Source organism: Mytilus californianus, unplaced genomic scaffold, assembly GCF_021869535.1.
Source record: "Mytilus californianus isolate M0D057914Y unplaced genomic scaffold, xbMytCali1.0.p SCAF_5, whole genome shotgun sequence".
NCBI classification, from domain to species: Eukaryota; Metazoa; Mollusca; class Bivalvia; order Mytilida; family Mytilidae; genus Mytilus; species Mytilus californianus.
The window spans coordinates 69,538,129-69,551,409 of NW_026262701.1; the positions used below are offsets into that span (position 1 = coordinate 69,538,129).

Below are 13,281 nucleotides of genomic sequence, written 5' to 3' on the forward strand. Positions count from 1 at the left end.
ATGTTTAAAGAAATGCATATTTATAAAGGAAGACCAGTAAAAATATCTGCAAATGTTTTCATCTTTTTTTTTTACAAAAAAATCCATATGAAAGATTTGACACTATATTTTTATTAATTCTATTATAAAATAGTTTAAGTTAGCACTATGGTAAATTTAAATGGGTAATTATGGTTGCCAACTCCATTGGAAATTTGAATTGAGATTATGACCATATCTTGAGGGAAAGAATTTTTTTGGGGGAAAAAGGGGGGGGGGATAAAAAGAAATTGTGGGGGGCCAATTTTTTCTCATTTCAGATTTCAGAAATTAAAAAGAATTATTCTTCAAATTTTATTTTTTTTTCAAATTTCAAATATTGAAAAATTTTAAGAAGTAATCTTTAATTGCACAGTAAGGCGCATTAGATTTGTAAAATCTTTGATCACATTTATTTATTTGTTATGCCGAATCTAACAGTGTATTTAGATTTTTAATTTTGGGTCCAGTTTTCAAATTGGTCTACATTAATGTCCAAAGGGTCCAAAATTAAACTTTGTTTGATTTTAGCAAAAATTGAATATATGAGGTTCTTTGATATGCTGAATCTAAACATGTATTTAGATTTTTGATTTTTGGCCCAGTTTTCAAGTTGGTCCAAATTGGGGTCCAAAATTAAACTTTGTTTGATTTCAGCAAAAATTGAATATATGGGGTTCTTTGATATGCTGAATCTAACCATGTATTTAGATTTTTTATTTGTGGACCCCGTTATCAAATTGGTTCATATTGAGGTCAAAAGGGTCCAAAATTAAACTTTGTATGATTTCATCGAAAATTGAATTATTGGGGTTCTTTGATATGCCAAATCTAACTGTGTTTTTAGATTTTTAATTTGGGTCCCGTTTTTTAAATTGGTCTTCATTGAGGTCCAAAGGGTCCAAAATTAAACTTAGTTTGATTTTAACAAAAATTGAATTCTTGGGGTTCTTTGATATGCTGAATCTAAACATGTGTTTAGATTTTTGATTATGGGCCCAGTTTTCAAGTTGGTCCAAGTTGGGGTCCAAAATTATACTTTTTTTGATTTCAACAAAAATTGAATATATGGGGTTCTTTGATATGCTGAATCTAACCATGAATTTAGATTTTTTATTTGTGGGCCCCGCTATCAAATTGGTTCATATTGAGGTCAAAAGGGTCCAAAATTAAACTTTGTTTGATTTCATCAAAAATTGAATTATTGGGGTTCTTTGATATTCCAAATCTAACCGTGCATTTAGATTTTTAATTTTAAGTCCCGTTTTTTAAATTGGTCTACATTAAGGTCCAAAGGGTCCAAAATTAAACTTAGTTTGATTTTAGCAAAAATTGAATTCTTGGGGTTCTTTGATATGCTGAATCTAAACATGTGTTTAGATTTTTGATTATGGGCCCAGTTTTCAAGTTTGTCCAAGTTGGGGTCCAAAATTAAACTTTGTTTGATTTTAACAAAAATTGAATATATGGGGTTCTTTGATATGCTGAATCTAACCATGTATTTTGATTTTGGACATTGGACCATAATAGGTAAATTAAAAAAATTCAAGTTCTTAAACCACATTCTTTCTGTGTCAGAAACCTATGCTGTGTCAAATATTTAATAACAATCCAAATTCAGAGCTGTATCAAGCTTGAATGTTGTGTCCATACTTGCCCCAACTGTTCAGGGTTCGACCTCTGCGGTCGTATCAAGCTGCGCCCCAGCGAAGCATTTTATTTTCAGTTATGATAAGTAATGGGACATCTATGGTATTTATAATCTTTGTAAGATATAAATTCAATCAAACAGGGTTCACATGACTTTGCAGACCTCATTTCAAGAATCCATGATCAATGGTTAAGTGTTCATGATTAGGGTTCTTTCTCAGATACCATAAGCTAATTAGGTCAACTATAGTGGATATGTAGGAAGATTGTCAGGTGTATCACTGTATGTGAGAGACACAGAGTTCATCTTACTTTCACCTGATTTTCAAGGTTCATTCTTCAATGTTAAATTTTCATTATAAGGTCTGTTTCTCAGATGCTATAAGCAATAAGTCAAATATATTGGATATATAGAATGGTTGTAAGGTGAACATGTTTGGCTGTCAGGGTTCATCTTGTTCATGAACACCAACCATGACTGCTTTCAGAATTGAGTTGTTGCTTGATATTGCAGCTTGCGTTAAAAGGCTTATTCATTTATTTAAAAACAACACTTGTCAAACATTTTACATGTAAAAAATCTGTACATGACCACACGATCACTTAATAACAGGAGGCCTGTGCGAAATTTATTAAATGATTTTGATAAACTTGATTTTTTGACAGACCTTGAAAAAAATACCTAATTCATGTATATAATTAGTATATTTGAAAAAGAATTTATAATAAAAGATGTTCAGCATGCAGAATAATAATTAGTCCCCTACCCACAAATTCGAAGGGGACTTTAGGTCCTTTAGACTCCTTCCGTCTGTCTGTTTGTTTGTCCATCCGTCAGTCCGGCAAATCAGTGTTCCACACTTTTTTTCTTCATGCTTGAAGATATTGATTTGATATTTGGTGTATTGTTTAATCATGACAAGTTACAGATCAAGTTTGAATTTTGTTCCTGCCAGACGATTTTGTGCATAGTTATGGTCCTTGAACTTAGAAAATTAACTCAAATAATCAGTTTTCCGCACTTTTTTTGGTCATGCTTGAAAATATTTATTTGATGATTGGTATATAGTTTTATCATGACAAGTTACAGATCAAATTCGAATTTTGTTCCAGTCTGATGATTTTGTGCAGAGTTATGGTCCTTGGACTTAGAAAATTCACTCAAATAATCAATTTTCCATATTTTTTTTCGTCATGCTTGAAGATATTGACTTGATATTTGTAATATAGTTTACACCATGACAAGTTATAGATCAAGTTAGCATTTTGTTCCAGTGCAATGAATTTTTAACCGGTAGGGGACTATGTATTGCCAGGCAATACTCACAAAATACTTGTTCTTGAATATAATCATCCAATGGGAGGACTTGTGCTTGGTGAGGGTCATCTATTATGATGTGTGGGATGAAAGCGTTTGCATTAAATATTTTTCTTTTTGTAAGATCTTAGAACGCCGCACTCGATCTGCACATTAAAGACCCTTGCAAGGCAAATTTGTGCCCTTCAGTGGAAATGAAAATAATCTACCCTTCATTTCGGTCAACCCACTAACCCAGTACTTATTGGATTTATTGTTTAATTTGTTCTTATCCTCCATGAATGAAGTATTTGCCACTGGACTTTCAACAAACAACAATCAATAAATTTACTATGATTTTAATTTTCTGACTTTATTAATATCTTAAACTTGACATGATGACTTCTTGAAACAGTTGTAATTTTAATGTTCCTGTTGAAATTATGTGATATATGGCTAATTTTCCCCAGCCTAGATAATACAGCTAATTTTAAGATTGGGTCCCACAATGTAGACTACAATTAGGTCATAAATCAGGAGATTTTATGAATGAAAATATGTAACATTAATGAAATGTCCACCCTTCAGTCTTTTCTCATGTTATATAAAGTTTACCTTAGGGATGTGTATTGGAGTTTACCTGTTATTTCTACCTGTCCATATGATTTAAAGGTGTACTTATTGACCTTAGGAATTATCGCCTTGTAATCAAATTGTAAGGTTGGGTTTGCGTAAGATTCTTCACTGTGTTATAAGTTACCTGGAGATTTGGTCGGGGAAATAAGCTTTTTTCGTATTATCTTCCCACCTTGGAATGTGTTTACCTCACGGGTTGTTCATGTCAACAATGACATGACCTGAATTTTAACTTAACAGATGGTAAAAAAGAGGGAAAACGTTGTTCATAGGAGATATGATTTGGAATTATTAGTTGAGAAAACTTTGCATAGAGATTTAATAGTTCAGGTAGGATCATTATTTTTAGAATTTCATCTTGAAATTTGGTCTTTTTCATTGTTTCAACCTGTGATGACATAGTTAAAAATGTCATAATTCAAAAGTCATTTGAAGTGTCTGGGATAACAGTATTGAAGTGAAGGGGTTATATCTGCTTAAAAGAGATGATTCAGCAGGAATTTCATACAAAAGGATAAAACAATTGAAGTTGTGTATTTTTTCAAAGATTAAATCTTGTAGTTTTAAAATTTAGTAAAGTTTAAAAAAGAACCTTGTTATATCACATCAAGGTGGTATTATGAGTGAGACATTGCATTCATGAGGCCGTTACAAAGGGTTGTTGTAATCAATGACATAATCACAATATATTAAGTGCAATGGTCACATATTTTGTAATTTCATCATAATAGTGCCTAAATAACATTAAACCTCCACCAGATGCGCATTACGAAAATTAATGTCTTCAGCTATGCTTAAGGCCAAAATGTTTGAAAATCCAATTCTGATACAGATGTTGAAGAGCAAATGTTACGAAAAAAGGCCAAATATATAGCCAAACAAGAACATTTTTAAGAATGAGAGCTTTGTATGAGGGAGATCTACATATAGTTATCAAACAGGATCAGATCTAATTATAATTATGTAACCACAGAACTATTATTATCTTATTACCCTTGTGGACAACCAATGGGACAACCAATGTTTTTGATGGGACCCCCTTCCCCCCAAGTATAATAAATCCCTTTTTAAGTGTTTTTTCATAAAGATTTTGATGTTGATGGCAGTTTATGATATTCTCTGCAGGGGCGGATCCAGCCATTTTTAAAAGGGGGGGGGGGGTTCCAACCATACATCCCCATTCAAAAGCATTGATCGTCAAAAAAAAAAGAAAAAGGAGGGAACCCCCCTCCTGGATCCGCCACTGCTCTGTTAGTGTTTATTCACATCTGAACATATGGTAAAGACAATTGCATGTTATTGAAGACGTTATTTTGACCTGGAGACATTGTTTGGTGTTTTCTTGTCTTGTTAAGTTGCTGTCTCTTTGACTTATACCATACAATGTTCTTTTATTCTCAAGTTTTCAAATAATCAAAAACCCCATGCTGAGACTCATTCATGCACACATTGAAATATCAACTACATGTTTTAAACAGTTTGTGCCGCGCAGTGTCTAGGTCTTTATGACATACTTGTTAATTCATTTACATGTAAAGAATGGGGCTATGGTATCTTTATAAATTACGTAATTTTAACATGCATTTACCTCCAGGTTAGAACTCTTAACTATTTGACAGATAAATTACACAGAAAGTATACAAAAATGTTTGTGTTATTTTGTCATGTTACAAGGTAAACTTTTTTTTACTATGAATGTTTTAGTATTCTTCATTGGTGCAAATTATTATAGTTTCTTAATAAAAACAAAGATGACACTACCCTGTTATATGAACATAGCCTTGACTTGCTCATCTTTACCTAAATTTGATAAAGAATGGTGTTTTTTTATGACAAGTCTGTTGCTTTGAGAAATAAATTAGACAGGTGTGGAATTTTGCAGTCAAACAACTTTAATTTTAATTGCTTTTTTTGGAGGTCTGAAACCTTGACTTTCAACGTTGCCACATTCCCCCACTGTATTTCTGTCTGAGATCACATGACTTAAATCTACCATTTATGGAGGTGATAGTAAAATTGTTAAATTGGCACAAATGGAGCAAAACTTGTGGTTTTCGCAGGCTTGATTTACCTTTGCAGGTAATTGCATTAAAAATAAATGTGCTTGTTATTGATAGAAAACAAATTTTATTTTCAAACTTGTAGTACAATCGATAAATCAGCCATCAAATGAAGTGAATTACTAAACTTTGATGTCTTTTGATTTAATTATTTTACTTTAAGTACATAAAAGCATGCCAATCTTGTTATTTCAGTCACTATTGCATCAGATGCAATTGTCTATTGATTGAAGTTTGCTAAAGAATAGTTTGTATGACAAGAATAAAATTAAAAAAATTTTTTTTAAGTCCTTTGATTTTCACATGTTTTTTGGCAATGGGAAAGAGTTAATATAAATAAAAAGATATCTTTACTTTTAACCCTAAATTATGTGTGTATGTTTGTTTTAAGTGTAAGGGGTTCAAAGTTTTTAAGTCAGAAAATTGTCTTTTTATTAAAGCCTTGAAAAACAATTAAATTTGACAAATAGTAAAAATAAAACGTTTGTTGCTCTGGGTAAACAGAAAAGATGTTGAAATTAGTGAAATACATTTAATGCAAAGCTAATTCAGTTCTCTTGTCTTACAAATTATGGGGTATGTAATTCCTTTGAATATATTTTAAAAAATGACAATGTTTTAATCATCAGGGCATTTTTTACACTTGAGCTAAGTGCTCCAAAGATGTCTCGCCTGTCAGATTCTTTCAACCAGTCATTAATGAACAAAAGTGCTGAACAATACAGCCAAAATTGTATTGAGAACATGTACAATACAAACTTTGAGGGGTGTACACCTAAAATTAACTGACCATTGATACTATTTTAGTCGTGACATTCTGCCCAAGTATTTTACCTTTTGTTAACCAAATGATTTTTGTATTGTCACGGCCATATCTGAACCTTTGAAAATAAAAAAAGATTGATGGTCATAGATCAAGAAGAGATAGACAATGAATACTTTGAAATTTAAATCCTTTATATCAGCTTTTACATAATGAAGTTATCACAGGGTGTTACTGTGTACTACTTACAACTCTGTCAGTGAAAACAATGTTTGATGTAATGCATAATTAAAAGATTAGAGATATATATGGTATTTTTTATTAATGCTTGTGGACATTAAAGAACTGAAACCCAGTTTATTTATGCTTTTGCATTAAAGAGTGTCTCTTACTCTTTTTATGCCTCTAACTAAAATTTGGTGGGGGGATTGCGTTGGGAAAAGTTGTATTTGAATTGGAAGAAAGTTGTCCACCGATACATAGAATTAAGCAAAATTAAGTAGTGCTATTTCTAAAGTATGATGTATAGACATACCAAAAATATAAAAGGAGGATAGAAAGTAGCAGGAACCAGTAGGAACCAGAAGTGCATAGCCTTAGAATATGGCCTTGACTGCTTAACATCTTTAATGATGCAGCCAAGCTTACTGCTCAAGTTTTGTTCATTTTTTATGCTTGTATAGTTAGATCTGGAAGATACAGACTAGTTTCACAGGAATGCTCACTGTAGATCCTTTATAAGCCTAAAAATATCTGTCAAAATTAATATTGATTCAAATTATTCAGATTAAATTGAACTGCAGTTTTTAGGATTTATGTATTTTATTAAAACACATTGAAGATAAAATTGTCAGATTTGTAGTAAACATTAGTTCTTAATTTAGCCACAATTTAGCTTAAAAGTATTTATATAATTTTGTCACATTTTCTGTGACACTACTTCTAAAGCCGTGACGGAATTAAACATACTTTTTGATAACTTTGGGGCTTTGTAACACATTTTTTACATGCAACATTCATTGCAGTTTTTATATGCAGTACTATTTATAAAATCATTTTTTTTGAGAGTTAGATTGATTTAAAATTTTGGAACTGCTTGCTATATCCATTACTTCCTGTTTCCAGCATGGGTATTTTTTCACCTTAAATATTATATTTAATGATAAAGCATACTATTTTTTGGAGGTAATATCATTTTCAAAAACTTACTCTAGGAATTCATTCTTATCTTTGTTAAAAACTTGTAGAAGTTATATAGTTCTGGTGGGGTCATGTTCAATAAGGATTCAGATGTTGGGTCATAGTAGGCAACAATCCCCCCAACATCATTATGGTGTCTTGCATATAACACTTTTCTAGGTTTTACAAATGAAGTTAAATCAGTCGAGTATGAATAAAATTAATATAGGTCTATTATGACCTAAACATGCTTAACTTAGTAGGTTCATTCATTAAGTGAAGGTTTTAAAACGTTATTGGGTGAAAAGGAAAAAAATTGAGCGTCTCAGTGGTGGGTAAAGATTGATAAAGACTAAGTTAGTTACCACTGTGGCATTTAATATGCATTCTAATGTTGTTTTAAAAACTTTTATCTATAAATTGACAAAGCTTATTTTATTGTAAAATTGCAATTATGATTTGACCTGCTTGGTTCAGTAGCCTGCAGGCTTTGTGTATACAACATATATGACGAAGTGTTATTAATTTTTTACATATATTGATATATTAGATTTTTATATCTAAGGCCTGTTAATATTATATATACTTCTTATGAAAGATGATGAAAATATCTGTAAGCAGATGGTGGGTATTGGAAAAAAAAATGTTATTGAAAGAGGGGTAGATAAGTAAAACATGAGTCATAAAATCTCTGATAATGTGAAAATGATGTAAATATTTGGATGTTTTGCAGTACCGGTACTAGTAACAGATACCAAGGATGACTGAACATTTATAAGAAGTTTCATGGTGTTGTTTATTTGTGGTGAAGTGTTGATTATGCCTACTTTAGGGTAACTGGGTATACATGTACAAATAATGATTTACCTCAGGCTAAATAATGACCCAACATCAAAGCTTTGGTGTGACACATCATTCTGACCCAACTCATAGTTGACAAGGACACTCGGTACATTTAGAAAAGTACTATAAAAGTACTGGAATTATGGGAAACCCCAGGAATGCCACCAAAGTAGTAACTAAACTCTGATTTGAGTTCACATGGTGCAGAGATCACATATTAATGCATTCAGCATTGATAATCAAGTTGAATAGGGGAAAAAAACAGTTGATATAGTGAACCGTTTGTTCTTCTGTTTCAAGGAGCAATTTCACTTTTATTGCATTGTTAAATTTAAGTTATTATCCAATGTACTTTAAGAGTTTGTTAATGAGAAATATTTGCATTTGAATTGAAGTGAGTATGAAGTGTTACTAAATATCAGTGAAACAATTAAAAAAAAACTAAGAACTATTGAAAAGAATTTCATACTGGATGATTAATTTGGTATGACAGTAGTATAAAATAGCTTATGACAAGAGAACAAGGTTGTTAAATATGTACAGGGAATGTACCTTACACACTTTTGTTTAAGGCTAAATAGAGTTAATTCATAGTGTAATTCTTGCTAAGTTCATTCATATGAACTTGGAAGTATTGTTCTGTAGTTTTTTTTCAGGACTATTTTAACCAATTTGTCAAATTGAAGGTTTTTACCAATATGTCCTCAGGGGCTACTTATTGCCCCAAAAACCAATGATAAAAAGGTATAAATTTTCCCAATTTCAGTCCCAGAATTCCAAAGGTGCATGTAATGGAAGCTTGTGTAAGAACTTTCTCAATTCATATGAACTTCTAGTTTTAAAGATATATTAACAGATATCAAAGAACCTAGATAAAATAAAGGCTTATTTGGGGGAGCTTTAAAAATGTACTTTTTACAGAGGAACCAAAGTAAGCATGTTGATATTACATTGGAATTTCGTAGGATGATTACCTTAATCGTAGATAAAAATCTATCGTGTCGTAGATCAAAATCTACAACATAGAAATCGGTAGATGAAAATTTTAATATTTCAGATTGTGAGGTAATAAGTTTTCAACATATATGTTGCCACATAATATTCCCACAAGCTCAATGCATAGAACGGCACCAGATTGTGGTTAAGGGATCTTAATTTCTCAGGTATAGGAACACATTTTAGGTAACAATTGAAACCTGGCCAATATTGGGAAGTCTTTTGAGAGTGCTCATTCTGCACGTTTATGACCCAAACTGTTTATAAAAAATAGTATGTTAATTGTGACCTAATTCTCCTTACCTTTTCAGTGCTTTTTTCAAGTCATCATTTGTGTTTAAACTTCACCTTATTTTTTGCATTTAGTGATTTCAGCTTCTCTCTTTTTTTATATATATATATTTGCCTTTGTTGGCATAAAATACTGATAACAGGCTATTATTTGAACTTGGAATTATTTTTAATTATGGAATTTGCATAATTTCTTGTGCTTGAGATTTTAAATAAATTTTATGTTTATTCTGTATTTTAATGTTCTGTGCCGCGCACAACACTATCTATACAAAATACATTGTATGGAAAGTGTTATGCGCCACTCAAAACATTATAATACAGAATAAACATGGAATTCATTAAAAATTTCAAGCACAAGAAATTATGCAAATTCCATAATTAAAAATAATTCCAAGTTCAAATAATAGCCTGTTTGGTATACATGAAAAAGTTGTAACCAGAATTTAATTGATCTTCAGATAAAAATGAGACAAAAGGTGGTTACCAGAAAATGTATTATATACAATTATTTACTAGGAAATAACTCATGCTCATCCAGTAGTAAGGAAATAAACTGTATCTCTTCTATAATAAATCTTATTGCCTTCAGAATCAATTTTACAAATGAGGTTTTTTATTTTTCAATTTTCCAATTTGATTTGTAATTGTGATGTTGCAGTATTTTGTGGGCTTTTGAGTATTTCAGGCAAACTATTTTGTCTATTATTAGAATTTGATGTCTAACTTTGATGTATAGATCTCGTGAGAAATTCTATTGTGAAAATTTTTGTCATCACAGTGGGTTTAATGTAAATTGAAAAGTGTGGGAGGTTTGAATGTCTTCGGTGCAAGTAAATGAAACTTGACAAAGTTATAAAAAAATCATTACTAGTGCTGGTAGGCTTTTAGATTTTTAGAGTTTTGCGTAGAATAGAATTATTTTTGGGTTTGAGAGACTCCTTGGTATTTTTGTTTTCTAGGTCAGTTTTTTACACATCGTACAACCGACCTGTATCACTTTTTTAAAACCCAACTGTTAAGATCACGCTCAACTGTATGCTTGGAAAGCGTGTCAGGAGGTCCGTTTGTATTTCACTTTAATTTCTCCGTATTAGAAATTCTAGAATTGATTAGAGTTCCATTTTACATTTTAGACATAATTTTCAGCTGCAGCAGTTCTAAAATGATACTTTTCTTGTTTATATTGTCAAACGTCATGACCCTTTTTTAAAAGCGATATCTATAATGGATTTTTTTTCCTTAGATATAAGCATAGTATGTAATCGACCTATTTTTCAGCAACTAGTTAAGATATATATAAGTTAACAAGTACATGTATTAGATCAAAGAGCGTTTTAATTTTCATGACAAAAATAGTAATGTCTGTTACTGTTTTATTTAAAATGCATATAGGATACTTAGGATGCATCATGTATTATCTTATTCTTGGAAGGTCCTGAGGATTGCAGAAGGGAAATGAATAGACTTTCTGTTATAATAGCGTTCCATAAAAGAGTGGGAAATTCAAAATTGTAAATTTTATTACGTTTGCACATACACTTAAAAATGACATGCTCACACTATTTTATTCAAACCATTGTTAACGTGGACATGGCAGGTCACAATCAACACCAATCTTAATTGACCAGGATTGTCAGTTTTCCTGCCGAAGGTCATTGATTCTCCAGTCACTCTGGCTTCTTCCGCCAATAAAAACTGCCCTCCACCAAAAAACCATTGTGCTGAAAGTGGTGTTAAACATTAACTAATCAATCAATCAAACCATTGTTTGCAATAAAAACGCATTTTATTTTGGGTGTCTTTCTCCTTTAATTTAGTTGATACAATTTCAATAACATAAAAATTTCATTCAAATAGGGAAGAAATGAAAAGAAAAATGTCCAATTTATTTCATTGCGTAATATGTAAACGGCAGTGCATGATCGTATCCGTTCGGTTTCCATTGTGTACTTTATGGTAAACATGAACAAAATAAGAAGGAAGTTGGGTTGTTGATTTTCATATACCCATTCATTTAAAACAAGCTATTTGATAAGATTTTTTACTGTGTTTATTTTATCAAATAAATGGGTTTTAATGGCTTAATTGCTGTTATGTCCTACAGTCAACAAAAATATTTTTCCTCCTATTTCTGATAACAACTGCCAATAGGATGTTTGATCAATATTTAGGAAGTCCAGGTCAAATATCATGACATTTGTGATAACATCAGATTCATGATAACTTCTGAAAAAAAACAAGTCTCATCACATATCTTGATAATGGTGAAGTGACCATGTCAACATTTATTTGTTCTGCCTAGCAGGAGTTTCCCTGGAAACAAGTTGACATCACATATCTTGATGATTGTGAAGTAGCCCTGTAAATGTATATTTGTTCCGCCTAGCAGAATTTCTTGGAAAAACTAAAATTATTATAAACGATTCCATAATATCTGTTCCTGGTGGAACAAATATTCTATACCATTTATTCCGTTAGGAACAAATACTGTAATATTTGTTCCAGTGGAAATACTATTATAGAATATTTCTTCTATTTGGGATATATGTTATGATTGAACTTTTATTTCATGACAGCCCTGTGTTAAATAAGCTATTTGACCATCCAAAAATATTTTTAAAAATATATTGACTTGAAATTAATCACTTTTCTAAGAAGTTAATGGTGAATATGTATGTTGTATCTTTTGTTCCTGTGTCCAATGCACATTTTAATTTGTATAAGAATGATAAAGAAAGGTCAAACTTTTCCAGCTATTTATCTTGCAGTCTTGCCCTTGTATCAAAGATGGCCACCTCAATTTGTGTATGAAAGAACCTTGCAACAACTCTTTCAAGGTGGTCTGTTGCATGGCATGATTTCTGCCTCTATCCAAAATGCTGTCATTTTCTAGCAGTAGTCAAAATGCTCCAATCCTTGTTGACTTACTTTGAATTCAGCTACATATTGGATTTATCTAACCCCCTCAGCAACTATTTTTTAGGGGGAGGGGATATAGGAATCACCCTGTCTATCTGTCCATGTGCCCCGTAAGTACAACTCTTCCTAAACCACTTGACTAATTGATGAAACTTTACACAGTTGTTCTACCTTACGATGTGAATAAAGGAGATTAGCCCTATCCTACATGTTAAAGGGGAGATAATGAATATGCTATGTAAAAATAGTAATGTGGGGATGGGGGATATGGATATTATGTAATAGTTGTTGGGATTGGGGTAATAATGAATATACTATGTTACAGTATTGTGGGGATAGGGGTATGAATATACTATGTAATAATATTGTGGGAATGGGGATATCATTTTGTGAGTTCAAAGTTGTTTTTTTTTTTCTCGTTTGAAATATTTGCCACTGAACATTTAACAAACAACAATCAATCAATCACATTGGCTATTTTAGAATAGACTTACATGATGTCTTTTAAAAGATTTTTAATTACAGTTATTCTTCTCATCCTTTTTAATGGATCCAAATTGGTTTTTCATTTAAATTACTAAACATCCATAATGTTATTTACATTTTAGCAAAGGTTAAAAGGGGGC

The 13,281-nt window shown here is 31.4% G+C and overlaps 1 protein-coding gene and 1 long non-coding RNA gene across 9 annotated transcripts in view; both read left to right on the forward strand.

The window, feature by feature from the left end:
- Window positions 1–13,281, forward strand: part of LOC127701374 (uncharacterized) — a 189,643-nt gene that overhangs the window by 82,856 nt on the left and 93,506 nt on the right. The window lies entirely within an intron of this gene.
- Window positions 1–13,281, forward strand: part of LOC127701300 (uncharacterized) — an 83,039-nt gene that overhangs the window by 49,047 nt on the left and 20,711 nt on the right. The window contains exon 1 of one of the 8 annotated variants that reach the window (XM_052205182.1): window positions 3,681–3,931. The exons of the other annotated variants lie outside the window; for them this stretch is intronic. The gene's annotated coding sequence lies outside the window, so the exon portion shown is untranslated. Of the gene's footprint in view, window positions 1–3,680; window positions 3,932–13,281 lie in introns of those variants that run through there. 8 annotated transcript variants of the gene reach the window in all.